This window comes from Syngnathus typhle, linkage group LG11 (assembly GCF_033458585.1).
Source record: "Syngnathus typhle isolate RoL2023-S1 ecotype Sweden linkage group LG11, RoL_Styp_1.0, whole genome shotgun sequence".
NCBI classification, from domain to species: Eukaryota; Metazoa; Chordata; class Actinopteri; order Syngnathiformes; family Syngnathidae; genus Syngnathus; species Syngnathus typhle.
The window spans coordinates 7,872,645-7,896,366 of NC_083748.1; the positions used below are offsets into that span (position 1 = coordinate 7,872,645).

At 43.2% G+C, this 23,722-nt stretch overlaps 1 long non-coding RNA gene across 1 annotated transcript in view; it reads right to left on the bottom strand.

Annotated features, from left to right (window-relative positions):
• The window catches only part of LOC133162866 (uncharacterized), a 50,492-nt gene that overhangs the window by 21,007 nt on the left and 5,763 nt on the right, over positions 1-23,722 (bottom strand). Inside the window, exons 2-3 of the long non-coding RNA XR_009716288.1 lie at positions 22,417-22,542; positions 21,665-21,727 (exon numbers count right to left, since the gene is read on the bottom strand). This is a non-coding gene — a long non-coding RNA (uncharacterized LOC133162866). The remainder of the gene's footprint in view (positions 1-21,664; positions 21,728-22,416; positions 22,543-23,722) is intronic.

Genomic DNA, 23,722 nt, shown 5'->3' on the forward strand with positions numbered 1-23,722 from the left:
TAAAAGATTTTTCGGAACAAAATTTATAATAGACAATATTAATTCAAAGTGTAGCGTCAAATTAAACCAGATGGTGAGTGAACATGAACAACAGCCAGAGTTTGCAATAGCAAGATTTGAATGTAGCCTCACAAATGTTGAGAGTCTGACCAGAGCCACACTCCAAATTGACGTGCTCAAGCAGGATTCTCCAAAATGGCCATTCACATATACATGATCGTAAAAGTGTTTAGCAGTGCCTGAGCGTGCACGCCCAATGAATGAAACCCGTCAGTCTCTGCTTCTGTCTCTGATAGGTTGATTTTTTTCGGGTGCTCTGGTTTAGTGAGTTTTTTTTTTTTTTTTTTTACAATTGATATTTACCATATTTCAAATAAGAAATGATAAAAAGTGATTTTATTATATTTTACAACTGCTACATCTCCTTTTAGTCGTGGTGGTCATTTATTTTCAATGTAACGACCTTCGATCTAGGGCTTCCTGAGATCTTTCCATAACTAGCATGGGACGTGCCGATGTACAAACAGACGAGCTTAAATATCCGAGCGCCTCTGGTCACGACGGCTGCGGGCACGGGGTGGGGGGCATTAAAGGTGTTTTATAATTCAAAGTCAGTCTAAAGCGATGTATATTCTGAAACGGCAGGGTGCCAAAGGAGCATGCTTGGCATCAGAGGGTAAGAGAGCCAGAGCGAGCCTCAGAGGGGCCAAGATAACGAACCATTAAACTTGGCACCGCTGTCCGAAATCCTGAGGAGAGCGCGATGGAGCATCTTTAAACACTGTCATTTGACTTTGAACAAAGTGACTTTTTAAGTGAAAGCAGCCATTTCCCCTTTTCCCCCTGTTCTTTTTTTCTTCTCTCCCGTCCACATTTTAATGCTCCCTGCTCTATCATGTAAATCCCCATTCAAATTAGTTGGGCATTAGAGCCCTCAGCAGTAATGTCAGAGAGACTGAATGAGATGGGGGACTTAAGCACCTAACGAACAATGAAATTCCCAAGCCTTGGGACAGGACAATTAAGAAGCAGGCTTAGCCAATGATGAAAATTTATTGCTATCTAATACATATTTCTATTTTCTGAACACTAACCAATTTGAATGTGATTAAGGGGGGTGGGGCGCTTCATTAAAGAGATGCGGGCTCTCAGAGGTCGCTCGGAGAGGAGCCTTTTGATGTTAAATTACAAATACGGAGGAGAGAGGCATCGCCATTGTCTTTCGGGGTTCCGAGTATTGTTTTCGGCGGTTTCCCTTAAATGGGTTAGTTAACCCATCGCTGTCCAGAAGAGATGCTAATGTGAGGAGCCTCGGGAAGCCAGAGGGGGGGTTGCGGGAATGGAGAAGGCTTTTTAGTGGGATTATGGACAAAATAAATGCCTTTGCAATTCTTCCTTTCATCTGAATAAAAACATCCAAGCATTCATTGGTTTTTCCTTTTTCCGGCGCATCCAACTATCTACCGGCCATGCGCTCAGCGGGCGCCGAGCGCTGCTGGAGCCGACTGCACAGGAAGCTTTTTCCAAAGGGGAAAGCACAGATGGAGTGAAACTAACAAGACAATTGAGTGCAGATTTGAGCTTAATGCTGCGGACAGTTTTCTTTTTAACTTGGCAAAATATGTTTTATTCAAAACTCCAGACGAAAGTTCAATGACTGAGAGGCTTTTATTTTTCGATAGGGTTTGTCTTATGAAGTGGAAACATATTGGGTCAGTTAAGCCTTCTTTTGACCAATTTGGGACCGGATCCATTTTATTGCATTGGTATTGAGAAGATCAATGATAAATTAAACAGAAATGTCCATCTTGGCGGTTTTGTCATCAGTCGTTAGAAATATTTGTTTTTTCTCATGATGAATTAACAAAGACTGAAACATTTCCTGCTAATGCTGATCATTCTCAAGCAAAACATCAATTCTCGGTATCCCAGAACGAACCTGCACGTCTTCCCGGAATGTTTAAATGTGAGCAAAAGCAACATAGAATTTGTTATCTAACCATCCCGCTTTAAACGAGGTGCCATCATTTAGGTCCTCCATGAGCACGGCAAACTGCGCATATATCTTTTCCCCTGAAACATGCACCGGGGCTAGATTAATTTGTGTTAATAAATGCGTTCTCAGGCCTAGTTTGGCGAGAGTAAAGGACATTTTCATTAACTTTCTTTATATTTAATGTTCAATTAGTTGCGGGTATAACCGGACCATAATCAGATGGAAATATGGGCAAGAATTAATGCCCTGACAGGAAGAAAGAAAGACCAAGGGACCAAATTGAGTGCGTGTGTGCGTGCACGCACGTGTGTGTCTTCGTAAGACTGTGTAACTCTGCTCAGAATGCTAAATATGACACACAAGGTATTAGGTCTCATAAATATATTTACAGAGATTAGTTAACTTATTTACACGAGTGCACATATGTGTCAGGAGCAATGCCTGGGGGAGGCAAGTGGGAGGGAAAAGAGGTTTAGCGCAAATGCATGACATGGAAAATAGAAAAATCAAACGCTTCCTCGTGCGGGTGACGAGCACTTTTATCATCCTGATAGGCGCTGTTTAGTGTTGTGCGCATTCGTGTGTGTGTGTTTCTCTGTGACTGATGCGCCGTGTTGTGTTGCGTGTCACGCTGAATGATAGGATTACTCATTTTCCCCTTAGCGGAACACAAATCACTCTTTTATCCGCCATCATTGAATCTTTCCAGGGTTAAGTGTTCATGCTCGCAGCTTCTCACTGTGCTCCGATGCGTGTGTGCGTAATTGTCTACTTTACACAATGTGTTTGTGATGTGCGGCAGAATATTCCATCACACTTTTGGAGGCAACGTGACAGCAACAACTAAACCATTGCCTGAAGACAGTGATGTGTTGTCTCGACTTGTCAGAAAAACACACACAAAATATGAAGCGGCTTGATTTGAGTGACATGTTGAATCAAACAGAATAGATTTCCAGGAAAGAAAAGAGAATTGTGTGTGGGTGAGGGATATCGGACGAGATATGAGGTCATTGTCTGGTGATTCTTGGCCTCGAGTCCAGCAAGAACACCAGAAGGGTTGATGGAAACCATTTGGATCATTTTTTGAAACTTGCTGGTTGTTGTGTGGGTCAAACTTGAATTTGACCAAACCTTATCAATGCTTCATGTTTGCATCCTTTGTGCTGAATAGGAGTAGAGGTGGGCATTGTGATTGATCAATTGATTGTTGGGATTGGTGAAGAGCAAGTTCACCATAATATTTTGCAGTGGCAGGAATGTTATTGTAAGATGCGATGATCAACTCAGCAGTAACTTAATTCAGTCACACCGTGAATAACATCAGTCGTCGGGCTATTGCCGTCCATGTAAACAAAGCCACTGTAGTCTCTCATGTCTGCGCCACGATAAGCGAGTTAAAAATAATCTCCGGTCAAAGTCTGTGAAATTTCTCTACATACGCGATGATCATAGATTTCAAAATTCCAAGGCTTGGTTTTGCTTGTTTCTATTTTTTTGATGCACTCCATCCGTACGAATTACTCTCCTAGTTTCAAACAATTTCATGCTCCAATTCGAAAGCCTACTTGGTTCAAAGATAACAGGGGGGGAAACATGGAGGAATTTCTGATCATTTGGTTAAGATCCCCTCTGACTTCATTAGCTGCCTGTAGTAATTAAAAACAAACAGGATCAAATTGACCACAAATGGAATTTTGGGTGAAAGCCTGTCAGCAATACAATCGTGTTGCGTAGGAAAAAAAAAAACATCATTTCAATTACAGTCTAAGCTGTCTAAAGCGGGGGTCCGTGATCTGGCCTTCTGCTATGAACTTGGGGGGGCTTTTGCAGGCTGTATCTAGCCGAGGGCTCGCAGGGACTTGAACACAGACGATTACTGAGGTAATTTGGCTGAAAGCCCACTTGAATTGGCCCGGACCCTCGATACTATCAGCTTCACAATTAACCAACAAAAACAGATAACCTCCCAATCTCTGCAAGGCGTCGCAGCCATAATAGCTCGCCGGTGCTGGCCGACAACACACACGCGCACACACACACGTTCATAAACAGATACAGTAGCGATGCACACGCAAACCTAAATACACTGCAGGGATTTCTCTCCAATTAACATGCATGCAAAGCAATTTAGAAGCCAACAAGATGTTTTTGTCTGACTGCTCCAGGGTAATTTAGCACTTGTGTTTCCGCACAAGCCCGCCATGGCGAGGAGGAGTAGAAGGAGGAGGAAGCAAAGAGGGGGTTAGCAAAGTGGAATGGATTTCTTGATTAAAAGTGCCCCTCTCACCCCTCCTTTCTCTCGGCATACAACAGCATGAGACTGCGGCCGAGCACACGCGGCAAACATGCAGCGAATCCATATGGCCTAATACAGAGGCGGCATCATTGTTAATTTCCTTTGTAAGCCGTCTGCTCCCCTGGCCGATTTAATTTGCGGTGGCGTTTTAGAGAGCGCTGGATGGGAATTGAATTAACAGACATTCGTCCACTCGCACATTCTCACATGGTGTGTCCGTTTTCCGTAGCGTTCAATAATTGGACTTGGATTACTGTTGATGCGAATGCATGATCACACCGATCACGCCGACCGGCGTGCAACAGATGTCCACAGATGCTTCGAGGTGTCTGATGCGCTTTCCGTACAGCTTTAGAATCGACGCAGTCCGACGAGGAATGTTTGTGAGATGGAGCGGCACTTTTGTCGTGGCTTTTATCTTTTATTTGCCATCTTTGTGACTGGATCCCCCGTGGCTGGTTGCGCATCTTTCGCCCACGCAACAGACTGTTTGTGATCCTGACAAACTTGCCAGCCAATTATTTCTCGACAAAAGACGAGTAAACGGGCGTGAGCGTACAAAAACTATAAAAGCTTGGAATAAAAAGGGAATATTACAAGAAAAGACAAATATATCAGAGTTTCCCACCTTCCTCCTCCTAACCCTTTGACGTAATTAAACCTATAGTCACTTTCAATTAGGCAGCCTCTCTCCCCGTGCACGCCGTTATGTAAAAATTAATTAGTCAATTAGCCAATTAACATGCGAGCGGGCCTTTGTGTTAACGAGGCTTTTACAAGCTGCAGCAACCTTGAAGGAATGGCCGACAGGCAACAGACGCCATGGGACTAGTTTACGCCGCAACGAGTCCACACACACAGACGCACACGTGTACGCAGACAAACGCACACACAAACGTCACCTTTAGAGATGCTGGAGAGTCAAATACAAAATTGTAACTACAATACATGCCTAAGCCAGCAGTTAATGCATAACACTTTGCATAATTGTTCTCATTGAGCACCCAGAAAATAGATCACACACATACACACACACCCCAAAATTAGGTAGACTTGTCAAACCTACAAAAAATAATAATAATTGTGATTCACAATGTCTTGGAAAACATTAACAGTTTATTTTTGTGGATTAACTTCATAAGTGTTCTAATATTTTTATAGTTTTCTACGTAAGGAGGGACAAAACAATTTGAAATCTGATGGCTTTTGTAGAAATGTGTCGCACTTATGTTCCAATAAATGAAACGTTTACTGCTTTACTCCCGTGACGTCTCATTTCAGTAACATTGAACATTCACAACTTCAAAGTCATTGATGTGTCTTTAGATTATTTTTGTTGTTGTTGTTCCCAATCCAGCCTCCCTGGTCCACAGATTTTTTCATCTTTGACCCTCCCTGGACCCCAAAAACCTACGCAACATCCCGTTACCACATACCACATCTGCACTTGCTTACTTATTTTACACCCGGCGGTTGATTCGACATCTTTCATTAGCTGAATTATGAATTTAGTAACTGGCCTGCTTTCAATGTTATCCCTCTGAGCGTCGCTGATCAAGACTTCACAAAGCGGGCCTTCCTCTTTTAGGCTCACGCAAATCACAGCAGTTTATCTTTACCGTGCACTGTACATATACAATAACACCCCCTCGGCAAGCCGCTTCTTTCTTGAACTTTCTGACACACCGAGACGGAACCAAGTCCAGTTGTGTCAGCGAGCGTCTGGTCTGTGTCTGTGTATAAATACAGCCGCAGAGACAGCAGTAATGGCTCCCGCTTCAAATAAACAAAGCGCAAAGAAGCCTCCCACCCCTGCCTCTCCATGACCTAAATCACAATTGGACGACACCCCACTTCCTCAAAGATGGACGTTCTCAAGGAGACGGGCGCTCCGCCGGCAGACCTGTGGGCGAGAACGCGTGTGCGAAGAAGTGAGAGGGCGAGCGAGAGGGAAAAGCGGTGGCGGCCGGGGTTGATATATACCACATGTTGCTAGCGGCCCAGACACAACAACTCCCCTGCATGAGGAGGGAGATGGCGGAGAAGTTTCTGCTGGAGTTATTCACGGTATAGGAAGGAGCTGTTTTAAAAAGGGATTTTAAATGTGCCTTATAGTCCGAAAAATACGGTAAATTTGGTAACCTCGCTTGGCGGGAAAATGAAAGTTCTCACAATGTTGAAGTTGGAGGTGGAAGGGAAATAAAAATGCCTAGAGGTCATAAAAAGGTTTACGTAAAAGAGTCCAGTGATCACCCGAACAGCCCCAAAAAAAGAACCTGTCATTTTACGCTCAACACACACATACAAACACACACACACACATTTTAATGCTGGTAGTGGAGATCCCTCTTTCAGTGGAGTGTACCGGCCTCCTCAAGAACGTTTATTTTTGCGTTGGGTCAATCTAAACAATCCCTTAAAAGGGATCGCAGATGTTTATAGGGCTTCGCAGAACAAATGCTGCCTTTCTGACCTGCAGATGCACACAGACACACAATGGAGGACACACACACACGCACACACACAAACACACTCCCTCAAGCAGAAGAAATGGTGGCAGCTGCTTATGTCAGATCATCTCAATCACGTGCAAACTTTTGTTGAAACCTGCAAAAACTTTGACCTAATCACGGAAATTGGAAGTTATTTTTACAGTGGAAATCAAATAAATGGAACGAAGGCTTCTATGTGTGTGTGCTTGTTTTGTTTATTTTTCCTTCTTTTTTTAGCAAAAAAAAAAGGCTTGTTAAAAAGGCTACCCACTCTGCTCGAGCACTAAAGCCTCTCGGACAAGCAGTGTTTTAGTGTAAACACACTGCTTTTCCCCTTACATGGCCATGTGCTGCCAGACTGCGTGTGTGTGTGTGTGTGTATGTGTGTTGAGGATGGTTGATTATGGTCATTATTAAGCAGCTCCGAGTGTGTGCGGAGGGAGCCGGTGTTGGAGAAAAATGTTGTTTAAACAGTGCCAGGTGTTTTGTCATTGACACTGCACCATTTCACGGAGCTTGCCCCTTGCTCACACACAAACACACACACACACACAGCTGTATGCTCCCACTGTGGCACCAAAAAGTCCATTTAATAAAAGAAGAAAGTGGAAGAAGTTGAAAGCTGCCGAGATGCCTTTGTTTGAGTTAGTCGAGGCCAGTGGTTATATCATTTGCAAATTGTGTCTTGATTTGACACTTTCCTGTCACTTCATTACTTCTATCTGTGGCCATATATGGCAAATAAATTAAGTTGGAGTGTTTTTATAGCCTTAAGAAAGTACAGTTCCCCATCAGAGGATAATGCGCCTTTATGATAGTGACTATTATAAATTTCGGAAGTCAGGCAGGGATGGGAGGGGGCGGGGTGTCGGTGGCTCCCCTAAGTCTTGGTAATGAAGCTCAATCCATCTCTCCTCCTTCACGCACACATATGCTCAAATTGGCTCTGAGGGCACCCAACACTGAGATTATGACCGCCTGACCATGAAAAATTAACAGGTTTATCTCTTTCCCCCCTCTCTCTCTCTCTTTATGGTTGTTACACCCTCAGCCCCCACTCCGACTGTCCATTCCACTCGTCTCCAACTCCGGCCCTGTGATACTTTTCCAATTTTCCTTCAGTGTCTTCCAGAAGCCCAGGGGAGGACCGGGGGAGAATGGAGCTGTGATTAAGTTGATACATTCCAGATAATAAAATCAAAAATGGCTATCGTTCTCGCCTCTCTGCCCCTCCGCCCCACCCCTTTTCCTCTCTGCTCTGGGCAGTCTGGTCAACGATAGACGAAGAAGACAAGGACAATGAAGGAGACGGAGCGGTCCAGATACGGGACGGGTTCCTGCGGCTCCCTTCGGCTTGATAGCTTCCACTCGGCGGTGTCACCGACGTTGGCGAAAAGTTGAGATACTCTCAAGTTGTGCTATCAGTCAAAGCTTCTGTCTGTCTGCTTGATTTGCTGCTTTTAGTTCCTGCTCTGCAACTTTAACAATTAATTTTGTGTAGATTTTTAATTAGGAAAGTCTTAGCTTGATACGCCAATCAATCACAGGGTTAATATTAGAATGATTAATTAGCGCCTCTGCTGGTGGCATCTATGTAGTGCGCTCTATTTTGTCACAATTGTTTCAAGAGGCACTTCATGTTTTTTTTCTTGATAGAAAAATGACAAGCAGAACAATTTCAAAATCATGTGAAGTTAAAAAGCAATTAGTGTCACTTATTAGAGCAGTACCAAATTCACATGAATGCAAGAAGGCAATTCAGTTCCAAAGAAAACAATGAGAATCAGCAACAAAATCAACCCACTTCCACAAGAAGAGTGAATGACAAAGCGTCATACGCAACAATTCTCAAGTTAAATGTTTCTATCGAGCTCCTTAGCAAAAGACTTGATTGGCAAAAAGAAGCGTCCTTGACACACACACACACACACACACACACACACACACAAACACAAAAGGCTCAGCTAAAAACAGAGCAAGGCGAAACGGACAGACAAGTGCTCTCCTGCCAACGGAACACTTTGTTCCTTCAGAACGTAAACATACTGATTTATTTCAACAGCGCTCTTCAAACAGGGCTGCCGCTCTTCCTCACATCCTCCTCCTCTCCTGTGCAACTTTGCTTTCTCCACACCTCTATTCCCTGCTGCTCCCCACTGCCCTCTCTCTTTTTTGGAAACTTGTGATGTCTGTGTTAAAACTCACAAACAGCGGTGGCTCTGATCGCCTTTCTTTCATGCTCACCTCAGCGCCATTCCCATGCGTGCAAAAAGGGAGCCGAGCACTCCAAAGCCACAAACCGGCCATCGCACAAGAACCCACCAAATGAAGCTTCTGTCATTTCTTTCCCCCTTCCCCTCATTACACACTGCACTCGTTGGCCCCCCCCCCCTCCCCATTTCTCTTAGGATCCGAGTTTGATGGCTTGCGCTGATTCCAGCATCAGCTAGATTGACAGTTGACATTCTCCCTTCTTTAAAACCATGTCCTACTCTTTTATTTCCCTTGCTTTGCTCAGATTGCAAGGCTATTGTCAGAGGTATAGCACTGGTTGCAAGGAGTGAGATAGCAGCTTTCACCGTCCTCCGATTGTCTGATTTCGGTGGCTGTGGTGAGTTTAAAAGAGGTGAAAGTGAACACAGGCCGAGTACGGCGGGAATAAAAGGGACAAAAACTATGTTGGGGAGTAGACTGATAATAAAGCAGATGACACTTGCTTTGCTTGTCCGGTGTCGGTGTGCTTTCAAATGCTTTTTCCCCTGCTGTATACATTATTGACGTCATCATTGACCCCCCCCAACTCAACCCGAGGAAAGGCTTCCATGGCACTTGTAATTGAGTTTGTCCATGTGGAAAAACAATACGAGGCAGAAAAATACTTAATGCCCGGTATTTTGTATACATGTCAGATCGCATGAGTGTAAGTTTAAATTGGGGCCGTTGGTGCATTGTGTGTAAAAGAAAGAAAGAAAAAGAATGCACAGGACCTGCCAAGGGGTGAAGGAAAAGTATGTTTCATTATAGCTCGACATTGTCTAAAAGTAACTTGTTTGGACAAGCAAGCTTCAAGTAAATATGATCAAACTGTGTAAGATACAAGATGTGCAAGATTTTGTATAAGATTTTTTTTTTTTAATCCTATAGTATTTGGAACCGCCAGACCTTATGGAATAAAAACCTAATGACTAATTTCAAGATATTTTCTACCAGGTTCCAAATGTTCCCATCATAAAACTTTTGTTAACTGTACAATGTTTCAGGTAACATTTTTCTTGCCATTTAATTGATATTGAATCTAAACTAAACATCAAATCAAACAGCTCGCTCAGAAAGTTGACAACAGGAATTCACTAATTAATTGTATTTATAATATTAGAACATGCTTTTTTTTTTGTTTCCTTATCATCACACCACCTTTTCATCGGTATCATCATTTTGCATACCAATACCATCATTTTGTTTTGAAATACAAATATCGTATTTGCCCATCCCTAGCTAAAAACATTTTTATTGTCTTTTGTCTCTCATGACAATCAAGCTCGTCAGACAGTACAATTGAATTAGCGACATGGATTTATTTATTTTTTTTACTTCTTACAATCACTGGAACGCTATTTATCCAAGCTTTGATACAGAATTTGGTCGATATTATATAAAAAGATGGCAAAGTGCATGTGATGCAGATTACTATTTAGTTCTGACAGACAAAGATAAAGAGGTGTGTCCTCTCTCGGGCCTGTCTGTCGTCCTTCCCCGTGCCACCCGTCAACCCGTGCGATGTGTAGAAGCCAATCCCATAATAAAGAATGCGGCCATACATATTCATGATAGAAATCTAGTAATTAGTAAAACCCCCATGTACGCACACACACACACACATCACGCACACACACACACGTACACACACACGCTTCATGCATATGGATGTCCTTGGCAAACAAAGGCAATGGCAGTACGGGGCATTCGCTATTAACAGACACGTCCACGTGTGATGGCACAGATAGCTGCCCTTCCACTCTTATCCACACGCTCACAAACAAATGCACAAGCACACACACACACCTTGATACACACTCGCTAGCAAGATTGAGAAGGAGGGGGTTTTCCCCGGCTCATCAATGTAGACCCTATAATTTCCTCCCGGGGTTGAAAAAGTGCATTAAACAGCGAAAGATGACGACTCGCTCCGACGCACAAACACACATTGACAGCCCTGCATCACTATTGCATCACTAAAAGATCTTGAGGCATATTTAAGAATCTCAACCCTGGTGGGATGCTGCCTTCTCAACTCCCATGTCTCCACAAACACTCATCCGCAAGCATGCGTTCTTTCTTTAACGTGTATCGCTCTCTGCACGGAGAAAAGAAAAAAAAAACATGAGAAGGCCTAAGAGAATTGGAACAATCAATGCAAAATTGTTGCGTCATGCGAAGGGCGCTTGTTGCTTTGAACCTAAAAGGTTTGGTGGGTTTAACTTTTATGGAACGCGGGTTTTACGGCATCTGACATTCTGAGCCTATCTCCCTGGAGAAGTTGCATTTCAGTTTTGCTGAATTAGATTACACACAAAGACAAGGAAGGCAAGCGAGGAATGAGCAAGAAGCGACAAGGAGACAAACTCATACAAGTTTTGTTGAACTTTTGCAACAAGACCGACTGACTGCATGTTCCTGATTGACCTGATAGAATTTATTGCAATCAGGATTGATTATGTGGAATACGGAAGAGGATTAGGGCCAGTGAAGAAGAAAAAAAAAACGAGGGGGGACAGGATTCTGACTTTTTTCTCAGACTTCTGACTTTAAAGTCATAATTCCGTTTTTAAAGTCAGAATTCTGAGAATAAAGTCAGAATTCTGAGAAAAAAAAGTCAGAATCCTGTCACCCCTAATTTATTTTTCTTCACTGGCCCTAATTAAATTTAATTATTTTTTAAAAAAAAAACAACAACATGTGACGTGATGTGTTTTCTCTGGAAATGTGAAAAAGGGATGTCGGTACATGTGAGGGACACCAAGATTTTTTTATTGGGACGATTATAAACTGTTGCCGTGGGGACAGACCATCCAGTTTGGCTTCTTCTAATTTTTACCATTTAGAAAGATCTGAGGCAACCGTAAATCTCACTCATGAATAAACGCCTGCTTTAATATTCAGTTGGCTAAAATGACTCAACACGTTTCAGACTGCAGACACACAAACACACACACGCGCACACACACAGCAACCTGTTTTTTTAATGGCTGAATAAATGTCCCGCTGTTTTGCCTTGGACTTGGTTGACTGCCAACCATTTATACCTGTATAAAATAAATCAGTTAAAAGACGTCAATACCATTCGGTGCAACGGCCATCATTTCTTTTCTTCTGCCCGTGTGGGTTCTGAAGGACTCAATATTATCTAGAAATGAGTTCATATTTTACAGTATTTTCTTTATGCCTAAGCATTTCATTTAACTATTCAACAGTTAAGTCAATAGCTGAGCTGTGAACATCGAGCAAATGACCCTCATTTAGTAAGTATTTTCGAAATGTTAATGAGCCGGCGTGTTGCATTCATGTGTACCACTTGAATTACAGATTTTTATTTATTGAGCAGAGCAGTAAAAACACAGAACATCAGCTTGTTCAGTGACTGATGGATCGTTTTTTTGTTTTGTTTTTTACTGGGTTCTCAGAATCCGTCATCACGAGCCGGGACCGATCTCCATATGCACGGATGCCAAATAAGCCTCAATACGAGCCGTAATCTTTCTGAGCGGGGTCGTCTATAGTTGTAATAGGTAACGTGTAGAAGAGCCTTTTATGTGCTTGTCAATCAGACGTGAGCATAGTGAGAAAATGAGAGGTTTCCCACAAAGAAACTTCGCCTTTTAAAATAATAGCAGTCAAGACCAATTTAGCAGCTCGGTCACGTTACCATAGAAGAAGCCCAAGGGAAAAAAAGTCAACGTGAGGCTGCAGCAGCATGTCGTCGGTCCAACCGCCTGTCTCTGTTTGGTTGCCTTTCTGCTGTGGTTTATTAAAAAAAATAAATTGAAGCTACAATAACATTTTTCAGATTTGTTTTTTTTGCCTTCCTTGAAGAGTGTTTAACGGCACATTAAGAGTGTTTCATTTTTCACTAAAATGAGAATGACTAACCTTTTATGGCAATTTAGATGAAAATGTTAAATACTTCAATTTAGATTGCATGTGCAACAAGTAAAAAATATTATACCAAATTTTTGGAGCAAATGACTCCAACTATACTTAAATTCCAGTTTGTTTTGAAATCCCCAAAGAACACACTGCATTTGACTTTGGCGGTTCCACTAGAATAATATTGATGAATGTAATTTATAGATTGTAAATGTGTGCAGAAGATATAGCCTAGAGCAGCTTGAAAATGTTGTATTCTTTGAACTTTAAAAGCCTACCTGCAGGCTTAAATACACTCCTACACATACATCCATTTAAAAACCTGCCTAGTTCATGCATGCAGCATCATGCAAATAAAAGATGAGCAAAAAAAGCAGAGGCTGTCAGTCACTAAATAAAGAAAGACATACAAAAGGCTGCATTTGCAATCAGGTGTTTATTGCTAGCAAAGGCCAGCATATGAAAAAGGGGATAAACCATCAGATGGGGAAAGATGGAGGGGGGAGGTGGCGCAAGAGTAGTTCAATTCATCAACCTACCCCCACCTAATGCAATGGGAGATTAATTAATTTGTTTGTGTGATTGCCACAGCTCACATACACACACACACACACGCACACACACACACAGACAGACACACACGCACGCACCTCAGCATCCCGTCGGGTTCGCTCCCTCCTTCACGTTTGTATTTTAATATGTGGCTGGTGCACGCTATCTCAGGTTCCACTTCCTTGTCTTTTGTTTTGTTTTGCTGAGCCTTATTTCAATGCCAAATTGAGTCTTCAAATTATCATTTTTATTTATACTACTTGCCGCACGATTGTGCGAATGGATTGCATCGATGCCTTTTTCCGAGCACGAATCATCGCAGCCAAAATATGAAGTAGAAAACAAAAGAAGGCCTCAGAAGGAGGCACTGTCGAATTGTGCACGAGGTACATTGCAACAATATTTCAAGATTTTTGATTTAAATATTCTCTCTCTCTGCTTCTCTCCCTCTCCCACACACATTTGGTAATAGTTATTAAGATTCCAAGCTGTGTTCCTTCCTCTGTTGGTTTGGAACTTCAGCGTCACACTGGGAAGTTAAGGCTCTTAGGCTGCCTTCAGTCCACTTTGCTCTTCAGATGGGACACCATGACGAGCGGGGTGCTCAGGAGGAATGTGGAGGACTACTAACTATTTTTCCAACCTCAACCCCGCGCAGATGACAATACGATAGTTGGGCGTGTTCTTATTCTCTCTTCTAGTGTGTGATGTTGATGATAAAAACGAGAAGGCCGTTGTAGAATTTAGTAATAACAAAAGAATCGGGTCTAAAAACATCCACATTATGGTTATGTGTGTACCCTGTTTGAACTGGTCATAAAAGTATTGGCTCCGAGCCACAAACATTGGACTACACACACCTTGTGAGTGCCTGAGCGAACTTTGGAGGCCAATAATTGGAAGTTGCCTCGCTTCAGAGAGCATGACAGGAACCAAGAGCTTTTTCGCACTGTTTGTTTGCAGCAGTTGGGCGCGACTTGGGATAGGTCAGAGAACCGTGTGGCCCTGCTTGGCAGTAGAGGTGTGGAGGGAGGGGGGGGCAGGAGAGGGTTAAATCCGGGCTGCCATGGCTAATGCTTCAATCTTCTCGCCCCCCCCCCCTCCTCCTCTCTCTACAACAACACAGGATCAACAAAGACAGGATCAACAAAACTCTGACCAAAATCCTCTGACGCACTGACACAGAAAATTCCCAGTCTTCCTCAGGGTGCACAGGGGACAGCAAACACACACACACACACACACACACACACATGCACACACACACACGTCTATATCTCCAACTGCTTAGTGAACAACAAACAAAGGAGGTAAATACAGCTGCAGACGAGTAGGCAGATAAGAGCCAATCCCTTTCCCCAACTTGTTCCGTGGCTCACTGGCTACTGACTGCCCTCTGCGGCCATGCCTCTTACACAGCACAAACACCTGCTGCTTCGTGCTTGGACTCTTTCAACCACAGCATCCTTTGCCAAACACCAGAGCTCCAGAGCTCCATCCAAAACTTTCTTCCAGTTGCGGCCTTTCCTTTCATCACAACCCATTTTTGTCAGCTCACCAGTTCGGCTGCGTTGTCATGCCAAGTGTCTTGACTTGCCGCAACGCAGATTAGTGACATCAAACGCAGATCTCAGCACTTTGGGGATGAAAATGCCAGACGGGCTTGTTTTTGAGTGGCGCAGACAGAGCCGGACGTTACTGTGTTTGTGCACATGTCTGGATGGAAAGATGGAGTGATAGACTCCCTGCAGATAGAACGAGAGAGTGATAGGGAGAGGTGGTGGAGGAAGACAAGGAGGAGGTGCTGCTACAGAAACTGCATGCAAAGGGCGTTTGATGTAAACCAGGAAGTTAGTTCTGTAACTCCATCTCCCCGTCCCACCGACTTAGTGAAGGATCGCGTGAGGAGGGATGAAGGAGGCCCTTGTCTGGAGAGCCAGGGGTTTTCCACATCTGTCCTCCGCATTGTAGCCAGCCTCTCTAAACAGCTCGGGAGTCTGTTATGGCTGTGGGACACACACACACACACACATACACACACACAGCAGCTCCGTCTGAGTGAGCCTTGTGGAACGCTTTAACACTGATTGCAGTTAAGCGTTAAATCATCCATACTAAAGTTACCAGAGAGAGAAAAAACATCAGGATGCAATTCCTCCCCCAGAGATGTCTGGATTGGTGTGTGTGTGTGTGTGCGTGTTTATGAAACAGCAGTCATGCAACACTTCCCTGCCTTCTGAAGGGATCCTTGTCTTCCTTTTTTCTCTCCTCTGGAATGCTTTGACACACACTCGCCTATTCTTCCTTTGAGGCATTTGACATGTTGCCTCTGCACCCCAACCTATCCCACACCGTGCCATGATCTACGGACCCTCACCTCCCAAAAACTCTGGAGGGAGAAGAAATGGCAAGCCTTTCATACTTTCAGTGGGTAGGTGCCAAGTAAACAGGGATGCGTACGTTCACCAACACGGAGGTAAGAATAACTCCAGTTACGCAGATACACAAAACTACTCACTTGTGCCCCCTGTGGGCAAAACATGAACATCCTTCAAGCCAATCTCAAACAAAAATGAATTGTGTTAGAGAACAGTGAACGCTTTTCCTGTAATGAACAGCTTTTAGGATACAAAAGATTTGGATTGCTATATTGTAATGGGTGTCAAATTTGAGAGGTACTAATTCTGATTTTCCATTAGCCACAAACAGAACCAAATTATTTAAAAAAACCAATCCATCGCAACTGGAAACTCTGTCGAAAGTCAACCAAATCCGAAATCAATCAGCGTCACACAACAGACAGCAGTTGTTCCGCAATTCAAATTCCACAAGTCAGGTCAACTTGTCGCTATTTTTTTTTTATCTAAATCCATTTTGCAGCAAAGCAGCCCAGCCGTCGCTATTGTTTCTTTCATTCTCTCCATTACAACCATTTGATGCTCATCTCAGCAGGCTGACATGTCATTGTAGTGGGCGTTTGACAGTCAAACACATTTCAACGTAATTGCCACCTCATAACGTCATAATTACCATCGACGATGCAGTTCTCACTCCTGAGTGGCTTGGCAATAATGGGAGCGTTTTAATGATAGCTATGTTTCATGGCGCGCGCGCACACACACACGCACGCACGCGAGCCACTCTGGCTCTTGTCCAGGTTTGCTTTTCTTATCATCTTGCCATTTCTCTTCATGAGGATCTCTCATTTAATTCAATTAAAACTTTTAAACAATCTAATTGGAAACAACTGCCTCGGAAAATTAAATTACATAAACAAAACTATCCTGAAAGATTACGTTTAATATTGGGCATCTGGGCCTTATTAAGCGGCAGTAATAACAGTATCAGCACACGGGGAGGACGGGGAGCATTTTCTGCTGTATTAGCTTTAACTGGCCGTGCGAGTAGAAGCTAGCCTGTGTGTCGCTCTACAAGGCTAAGTTTATTTATTCTCTATTAGGGCAGGAGCAGACATTAAACCCAAACAAGCCAGCACGGCACCCTCCCCTTTCCATGTGGACATTATTTTAGTTTTTTTCCAAACCTCTCTCTGGCCCGTCCAATTAAGAACATATGGAAATGGGGCACAGTAGAAGTGAACGCATGTCAAGCACAGGTTTGAGTAAGAAGGTCAGAAAGTTTTCTTGAGTCTGAAGGATGAGTGGAGTAAACATGTTTTAATTTCAGAAGGACACTGTTTGAGTTTGGCCATCCAATTTTGTAAGTGCTTAAAAAGAATTTCCCATCTCTGATCAAGCAATGTTCCAGAACACTTTTGACACGCCAATACCAGATTATTTCAAGTTATCGTCACTCGCGATGACAACCAATACCAGCATCGGCTGCCGCCTTGTGTCTGTTTAACGATAAGGAATGAGAAATTAGAATAATAGAAAATTGTCATTCATTTCAAGTGATTTAAAGGAAAATGCCAGATTGGTATATTTTCAGTAGCTCTTTCTTTGAAATGATCTGTTATTGTTTTGGGGCGGAATTGTATGTATGCAACAAACTAGTGGTATCGGAACTTGGTATCAGTGACTACTCAGGAATTGAGACCTCGTACGTGGATCAGTCTAAAGAAAAAAAAAAAAAGAATGGAATTTTACTAGTTTTAACCTGAGAGGTTCTCTTGCATATGGTGCTACTGAGCTTCAGTGAACAGTGAGTGGTTGTCTACAGCCCATACCTGCTGTCTAGTGCAGAGCAACACTTTTGTTAGCTGCAGCTGTTGTCAAGGTCAAACTTCTTTCTCAAACCTTCTCCCCTCAAACTTTCTTTCCCTCTGATCTCTTCCTGACCCCGGATCAGCCTCTTGTTGCCTGTCTTACTTTGCCTCTACCACTTCTCTGCGTCTCTCCTTCCCTCCCCTGCTGTGGTTTCAACCCGTGTCATCACATCAGAGTCGACAGCTCTAATCACTGTGCAGGCTGTAAAACATGGCAGGGACTGACAGCGGGGCTCAATGTGCACACACACACACACACACACACCTTTCCCTTCCCTTTACACGCACATCCAAATGCAGCAGACACACTTTGGTGGGCACACACAATCGTGCACATTTCCACTAATGCCCAGCCCAAACATATTCAAGGAGACTTCATCTTTTACACACCCGCTCCACCTCGGGTGTATTATTGCACCAGTTTCCCGCCTATGTTCTTGTGCAACCCCAAACATGGTGTTCCTGGAGGAACAAAGGAAGCGCTGACAATCAAGGCCTGATCCACCTAATCCTCAGGTAAGACAAGAGCTTTACCATGAAACACTGTCACAGGCCAGACAGAGGAAAACACACTAGCGAGTGACCCGGCAAAGCAACTTTTTTTTGTGCCCCCCCCCCCCCCCCCCCTTCGAAGCAGATCTCACTGCTTACCGGGTCACTTGTGGACCGCAAACCAGGGGTTTGACACACATAGGATTTTTGAGGGCAGACAAGTAAAGTTTGGCGATTTCTATGAGTGTTGCCATTCAAGGCAAAGCAAGGAAATCCGCAATTAAGTTTCATTGGTATTCAAAATAATTTGAGTCAGCGACGAGGAGGAGAAAGGGCCAGTAGCTCTCAAGGTTAGTCTGATTGAGGCTCAAGTGGGCTTGGTGTCCTTGTGTGGTCCAATCCGTGCACTCTTTTTTTTTTTTTTTTGTATTATACTTTGTGTTTGTAAAGCTTTATGTGAGTGTTGATGCTTTGCTGTTTGCTGTGTGTGCATGTCCATTAATGACAAAAGAAAGGCTATTGACAGCCACTGTGCACCTGATGCAAAATAAATCTTATTTCAGTGTTGGTAATTTATTACAAACCCTTCTGCATTCATGGCAACAAGATCACATCGTCAATAGAAGACGTACGCTTGAAAAGTTTAAAAGGTTTTTATTCAGCCAAACGCAGATAAGACACATAAAAACAGTTCAAGGAAACAGGCAAGATGGTCATATGAAGCACAAATGATCACAAGCGTAACTGGAAGGTTCTCCACAGATATCACATTCTTTGAGTTTTGCAAAAAAATAATATTTTTTTTGTAAAACTCAAAGAATATATGTTGACAAAGACGTGAACTGATTAAGCCATCTCGGATTGTTTGTCCTTGAGCGTTATTGTGATGGAGAGTAACATCAATCCATCCCCTTAAAAAACATTGGCACAAGGAACGATCTTTCAGGCTTCTGCGCTCAAGACGGAATTTCACCAGCGAAAACACCTCAAACTCTCTTTCAAGGGGGAACAATGTGGAGTGCCTCCGCCAATCAAGGCGCAAGGCTATATTTTCAAAAACTTTGAAATGCCGTGTATTGATGCCACAGGGATGTTTACTTCCCAGAGACGGTCAATATATGATTCCAATTTATAGCTTTCACAGAGCAAAAGATGAATTTCAAGACGCTTGAAGCCTTTGAGAAAAACTTGCAACAAGATGAACGTTGCCAAAAAGAACAAGAATCTCAAACCACAATATTTATCCTGTAAGATAAGACATATGGCAGACGGTGTAAGTGATGTGCGTATCGTTTTCATTGAGCCCTTTAGGGTGTGTGTATGCGTGGCGCGTGTGTGTGAGTGCGTCAGGAAATGGACAGCTTCACGTTTATCCTTGCTCGATCAGGTTGCAACTGAGTTACTGCCATCACTTCACCCCCCATCAGCACCTCAGGGGCTTGGGTGGTATGTCATCGTCTATGTGACACCCATACTCGGTGGCATGCCTGTACACACACGTGTGTGTGTGTGTGTGTGCGTGCGCGTGTGTGTGTCACCCCCCCCCCTCCATCATCATCATCAATACAATATGCGTCATCAGTTCCACTGAATGTGTGTTCTTCATTTATCAAAACAAAACAATCTGTAGACCAAAACAAGTTTGTTGAAGTCTTCACTGATGTTCTATTCAAGGGTGTCAATAAGCCGTGACAGCCACCAGAATGAAACCCAAGCGGCTGAGTGCAGTCCAGTCATAACTCATTGACATTGTTTAGAACTGTGCTCATCTTGTCTACCTCCAACTTTTGTTTTTCAACTTAGCTTTTGAAGGCCTCCTTTCGAGAGCTGCTTTCGTGATACACTACATAACCACAATTAATAATCCCACCAGGGATTTAAATTCGCATGCTAGGCCCAACCACCACAAGCCACAACAACCTTGCGCAACAGCTGTAACAAAAACCTCGCAGACCTCACGGACTAGTTCAAAGCAGAACTATAGAATAAAATACATGTAGATGCACAAGAATGAACACACCACAAAGTTCTTCCCTGTCATGCAAAAAAAGTTTCAAAGATAAAAACAATTTATTCCAAGCATTATTGCATAATGTAATATGTTCTGTTGTTTACTGTCCAATGTCACCATTGTATATAATTTACAAATTATAGAAGTGTCTAATAGAAATGAGCATATTTATTTTATTTGTTCAAGTCCAAAGTTGATTTTCATTCAAATATAAATGGATGGATGGATATGAATACTTTCCGATTTCTTTAGTCTTCCATGAGAGCAAAAAAAGGTTTTTGAAGCGTTTTTTCTTTTTTTTTTTTTTTAAAGAACTTTTCAGAGGTATTTATTTATTTGTTTATTTGATATATATTTGATATTATATATTATTTTATATATATATTTATTTCTATTTGAACTCGATTGTAATCTTTTGATGTTGCACCTTGGGAATCTGTCAATGCAGTAAGGCTGCCATAGCGTTTTGATGATGTTCCAGCAATTGCCCCCATCCGAAAGAAGAAGAAAAAAAATCCATTGTGTCGTAGCAAGGGAATTGAAGCCGACAAATAGGAGTTCACCAGTGTATTAAAATGAAATTATATGAAACAAAGCTGTGAAATCATGAAAGGTTTCAGCTCTGATATCAGATAATAGATTATTTCTTGTTCAGGTTCTGTGGATGCGCCTTTCCTAAACCATTTCTCTTGCAGGGACACTGGTGCCATACATTATGTCAGTGTCACGGCAAATACGTGTGAATGGGATGTAATTCCCCCAGTTTAAGTCCCTTATTTCCATTTTGTCATGTTTGAGCGCCTGTCATGCTTTTGAACAAACATTGACATCATTAAAATGCAAATGCGCTTTGGATGGCGGAGGAGACAGAAGGAGATCTCCGGGCTGATACGCACACAAGAAGAAACACACACACACCCCCAAACTAAGACACACACAACTGCCAGTCGATACGGCAAACATTCGTGAGGAAGCGATTGAGTACAGTGTGTACAGTGTGGGAGCGTTTACGTTCTAGCATGGTCTGAATGTGCTCCTGCCCTTTATTAAGAAAAGGGGGGGGGGGGGGGGGTAGCGGCCTTCACTCCAGGGCCTCTGCAGAAGCTCAGGGAGTGGCTAAGTGGGTTAACCCAGAGGCCCAGTCAAAGCCTGTGGAATGGATAAGTGGGTCACCCGCCCTCCACTGAACACTCAAAGGATCCACTCTGACTCCTCTCCCTTTTTATTATTAGAGCTGGTCTAATGTGTGAGGGGACCACAGGAAGGAGCATGACACTCATCTCCATAGAACTAAGGCAAGATTGTCGCAATGTATAGAGAGTATATGTTTTTGCAACTACACAAAATAAACTGCTGACTCTGCTGAAAATTGAACCAACCCAGGAAGTTGGCGAAAAGAGAGCCACCATACAAGTCAAATCCACTGACAGTAAACAATGGAAAACCTTACCTGACCCGGGTGCATCTGGCCCAAAATCAGTCTGCAGGGATTGACTCCATCATGCCTGTGACCCTAAAGAGGAAAAGCAGTGAACAGAATAGTATATGAAATATGAAATTTAACCACTATGAGTTGTAATATTGTGTGCAAGTGGCTCCCACAAAAACAGAGTGTTTCGCAACGCAGATCAACAGTCCCTGAGGTAACAGCCGAAATCAAGATCTTATTACTTAAGTCCCGCTCGCTCGCTTTCTCTCTCTGCCTACACACACACACACACATACACAGATGCACAGTGGCTTGTCAGCTGCCAGACCCTGACGTCTCCTTTCATGTCGGCCAGGCCTCCGAGAGAAGCTGAGAGATGCTGAGGGGCGCGCCGAGCCTCCCAGGGCTTTGAGCGGCGTTTGATTCCTGCTAGATAATAGCTGGTTCACTGTCAGCTTCCGGGATGATCAGTTAAATCCTTAATCACCGCCTGTCCACTTGCATGACAGTTGTTTTTGGACCCGATGAGAAAAGTAATCCCACGTGAGAAGCAACAGGGTTGAAAAAATATCATAATCATGTGGTGGAAGGGATCTGGATGCAGGTTTATTTACAGGAACTGAATTTTGTCATCGGAGCTTGTGATTCTCCAAGCTATGAACTTTTAACTGTCAGCATGACAGGAAGAAGGTTGACCGTTCCACTTGTCTTCGAACCTCCTTTTTCTCCTATTTCAGAGGAAGAAAGAAAGACAAAAACGGTAAAGTCGTCACCTGTCAGCCTGTCCTGTAGTCCCGTCACGGGCGGAGTGGCGTGGGGAGATGAGCGGCCTTGATCAAGACTACTTCGAAGTAAGGTGCTGCCACCGCTGACAGCCTCTCAACTCTGACCGCCGCCTCCTTTAAGATGGGGGGAGACAAAGACGGAAATTTCAAGTTGCCGTCTTTTTGTTCAGTTCTAGAAGTCAAGTTCAGGTTCAGAGGGCATCAAAGAAAGTTTGGGAAAATTTGGACATTGACTTTTGGAGAGTCGTGAATTATCTTTGTACAAATTCAAAGGATTAAATTAAAGTGAATGGGGTGATCTGGAATAAAATCTGGATTGTCATGTTTGTTGCAGATTAGGATAACCCAATTTTAGGAACGTGATCAAGCGAAATCATTTACTCATTTCATGTGATAAAACAGTCGATCCCCCAGAATTTTGCATCGGAGCTTTACTCACGCCGGTTTCTTGGAGCGCATTGTTACATTGCTCGAAATAAACCCACTTCAAATACAGTGTTGACTTTTTGTAGGATTTCCGACTGAATTCTTTTGAGAACACAAGGACTTATACAGCTTATTCCTTCCGCCTCTTCCTTGTTCCTGCACATCCATCCTCACTTTCTCACAAGCACCATCACGCGCACAGAAAGATGCTATTGTGGCTTCGCTGTAAAAGACGGTCCCGTACTCAATCGCCTCATTTCCACATCTTGACCTTTGACCGCTTGATTCTAGCCGACGGCGCCCGGCTGCAAGGCACAGGGATTCTTTCAGCCAATCGAATCGGAGCGCAGCTGAAGGTCAGCGGGTCGCCGTCGCACCATGTATGGAATTCCATAGAGCGCCAAAGGTCAGGGGTCACACTCAATCACAGCCCGCAGAGCCAAGGAAAAACATGACTCCTAAAGCCACAACGCACAACAAACGGTGATACATGATGACGCAACCTGATGATACAATCTAATGGAGGCTCTGCATTGTTTTATTTGCCATCAATAATGGTCACACCACGTGGGAGTTTCCAGGATGGGAACATTTGGAAAGTACATTAGAACCTTGGAGTCATACGATTCAGAATATGATCCAACGCTTAAGAAATCCCATCAAATAAACAGAAAAGTGTTGAGCCTTATTTTGATTTGCAAAGAGTTACAGAACATCAAAATACATTAACCTTTCAGAGTGGCTTTTATAAATGTTTTCCACGGTACGCCATGTTTTTTTCTTCTTCTCACAATTCAGCAGGTCATCAACACTGCCAGACTGATATTCAGTTACGAAATAAGCAAGGGTATTTTTTTTTTTCGTGAGT